This window comes from Colobus angolensis, unplaced genomic scaffold, assembly GCF_000951035.1.
Source record: "Colobus angolensis palliatus isolate OR3802 unplaced genomic scaffold, Cang.pa_1.0 Scaffold19, whole genome shotgun sequence".
In the NCBI taxonomy this organism is placed as follows: Eukaryota; Metazoa; Chordata; class Mammalia; order Primates; family Cercopithecidae; genus Colobus; species Colobus angolensis.
In genome coordinates this window covers 7,165,859-7,169,123 of record NW_012115043.1, presented here as the reverse complement: position 1 = coordinate 7,169,123, position 3,265 = coordinate 7,165,859, and the positions used below count along the sequence as shown (strand labels likewise).

At 49.0% G+C, this 3,265-nt stretch overlaps 2 protein-coding genes across 3 annotated transcripts in view; both read right to left on the bottom strand.

The window, feature by feature from the left end:
* CSNK1G1 (casein kinase 1, gamma 1) overlaps window positions 1–1,739 on the bottom strand; it is a 247,336-nt gene extending 245,597 nt beyond the window's left edge. For both annotated transcript variants that reach the window (XM_011940410.1, XM_011940411.1), the window contains exon 1: window positions 1,468–1,739. The gene's annotated coding sequence lies outside the window, so the exon portion shown is untranslated. The remainder of the gene's footprint in view (window positions 1–1,467) is intronic.
* The window catches only part of KIAA0101 (KIAA0101 ortholog), a 126,326-nt gene that overhangs the window by 95,040 nt on the left and 28,021 nt on the right, over window positions 1–3,265 (bottom strand). The gene's annotated exons all lie outside the window — the stretch shown is intronic.

Here is a 3,265-nt window from a genome sequence, read left to right as displayed (position 1 = left end):
AAAAAAAAAAAAAAAAAGAAACTACTGATAATTGAATTTCATGCTACTTATGATCATTTTCAAGAAGACACTGAAAGTCCTATTGTATACCTTTTTTTGAAGTATTATCCAGTTGCCTTCCTATCTCAAACCTCGTTTCACAAAACTGGGCTGCCTTGACTGTGTACGGTTAATGATAATAATTTATCTTGTAATTCAAAGATGGTTCCGTTTAAAATGGGCTGTTACTTATAACACAGGTAAGAATTTTAACTCATATTACTTATGAGGAAACGGAAGCTCTGGTAGGTTCCATGACTTGCCCAAGATCAGTAACTAGCAACTGGCATAGTCTAGGTTCAACCCAAGATTTATCTGCCTGAAAGCCAATACTTCCACCTGACCGCAATTATCTCCTTAAAAGATTAAGACACAGGCTCAACAGCAGAATATTCATTTTCTCTCTAAAAATTCACATATCTATTCTGAGACATCACTACACAGCATCTAGCATTCAGTCACTGATTGAAACAAAAATGAAGAGGATCTTTCTACTTCATTTAAATTAGGGCAGGTTTACTGGCAGGTAAGAAAGAGGTTGGAAAAGCCTTGCCTCAACATGTCTTACTTACACCTCTAATACATCTATATGGTTTCCTCATTCCATTTTTTAAAAATAAACACGTACAATTACTACACAAGGTTACACCTGGACTAGCCTATTGTTAAATGCTTTTCAGAATTCAACTTTTCTAAGGTAATTTACACCGGAATTAATATCGAGCTGGGAGACTTGGTTGAATATATCATTCAGGCACTTTCCAAACATCTTAAGTATAATTTAGGGGCAACAAACCCAGTTTCACTCTCTTTTACAATGTGATGCCTGCCCACTTGGGGGACACTGCTCCTGTAGGACGTGGGGGCGAGGGAACAGTAAAGGAAGAAGTGGGGGAAGCGCACGGAAGTTGGGTAGAGGGAGGTCTCATTACCCACTCTTGTGCCCTAGCTCCGCAAGGGCGGCTCCCCGCGGTGCCCAGCCGACTCAGAACCCACACAACCCTGGAAGTCCAGCTCTGTCCCAGCGGGGTGGGTAGGGAAAGAGGGCAATGGAACCACGGGATTGCCCCAGCCACCCTGACAAGATCTGTGCCCTCCTTTTAGCTCCCAGAGGATGCTCCCCCTTTCAGAGTAAGCCCTCCAGGTGGCAAACTCCCGGTCCACAACGGCCGAAGTCGGCTTTCTCGGAAGGGGCGCCTCCTCCGCCTACCTCTACCCCGCTAACCGAAACTCTCCACCCGCTGTGTCCCTCAGCCCCTCCATTCCGCCCCCGCAACCCTCCACAGACACAAACGCCAGACTGCGCCCCACCCGGGATCCCGGCGTCCCCCACCCACACCCAGGAAAGGGCCCCCCACCAACCCCCTCAGACACACACACACGCTCAGACTTCAGCCTACAGAACCCCGTCGAAGCCGGCGCAGGTACCTGATCCAGCAGTGCTGCAAGGCGCAAATCAGGCGGGCCCGGTCCCCTCCCTGAGGCGCCGAGTGCTTCTCTACCCACCCGCAGCGGTGGTTTCTCTCTTTCCCAGGAGCGGGAGGGAGGGGAGAAGGCGGAGGGGAGGGGGAAGGCTAGGAGCCGAGGGGCGGCTGGAGCCGAACCGGAACCACTAGCGTGGCCCCGCCCTCGTCCCGGAGCCGCAGAGTACCCTGGCGCACCTAATAGGACAAACCTTGTGCAAGCAACGATAAACTGACACCATCACTTCCGGGTTATCCCCACGGCTTCCCCCTCCTTAGCAACCGCGTGGAGTTGCTAAGCGGAAGTGCCTTCAAAGCAACCCACCCCCATTTCTTCTGGGACTACCAGGAGATACATCGGGAGCACTCAGCTCTCCTTTGGCAACACGCTCTTACCTTCTGCCCAAGATCTTAGACCGAGTACACGCTTCGCTGCCAGAGGCACGAAACCCATCCCGCTTTTCCCTTCAACTGTACTCCTCCACCAAGCCCCCCATCTCTATATACTCCTGCTCCCTCCCACCCTCAATCCCGTGGCTGACCCAGTGGCTGTTCCTAAGGCTCCTCTCTCAGGTGCCTCGAGGGAATTGTTTTCTGACGGTTTAGCAAGCATCTCCCTCTTGTGGATTTTTAATTGTGTTTCAACCAGATTTTTAAAATTTCCTTCAATGTTGTGAAAGCTTTTTCATGCACTTAGTTCTCCTGTGACAGCCCACGAAGACGAACGGTTAGAAAAATGTTTGTCTTCACCTATATTTTATAAGAGCTGCACATGTTTGTGTAAGGTCTGGAATTAACCTAGCCAAATGGAAGAGGCAAAAAAGATTCAATGTAACTCGACACTTACTTTAATCCTTAAAACAGAGAGTAGGGTACATGTTCTCAGGACCTCTTGAGACTGCGTCTCGGGAAAAGGAAAAAACAAAACAAAACAAACAAAACTCAAGAAAAGGAAAAAAAAAAAAAACAGAAAACAAAGAAAAAGGCTAAAGGGAGCCCATAATCAAGTTCGGGAAGGAAGAAGACCGTCTAATCCTCCACTCAAAACTCAAAATAGGCCGGGCGCCGTGACTCACACCTGTAATCCCAACACTTTGGGAAGCCCTGGCGGGCAGATCACGAGGTCAGGAGATGGAGACCATCCTGGCCAACATGGTGAAACCCTGTCTCTACTAAAATACAAAAAATTGGCTGGGGGTGGTGGCGCGGGCCTGTAGTCCCAGTTACACGGGAGGATGAGGCAGGGGAATTGCTTGAACCCAGGAGGTGGAGATTACAGTGAGCCAAGATTGTGCCATTGCACTCCAATGGCACTCCAGCCTGGCGACAGGGCGAGACTCCGTCCCAAAAATAATAAATAAATAAATATACAAAAATTAACCGGGCGTGGTGGCATGTGCCTGTACTCCCAGCTACTCGGGAGGCTGAGGCAGGAGAATCGCTGGAACCCGGGAGGTGGAGGTTGCAGTGAGCCAAGATCGCGCCACTGCAGTCCAGCCTGGCCACAGAGATAGACTCCGTCTCAAAAAAAAGAAAAAAAAAATCCTCAAAATAAACTTTCATATCGACACTATGGATAAGAAAAGAGACCTCATTTATTGTGTCTGGGTGATTTGGGGTTTGAAAACATTTGAATTGCTTGAGGTAAAAGTCAACAAAATAATACTGGAGAACAAGAACTGGTATCTGGGGGCCTGGCGCGGTGGCTCACGCCTGTAATCTCAGCACTTTGGGAGGCCAAGGCCTGCGGATCACCTGAGGTA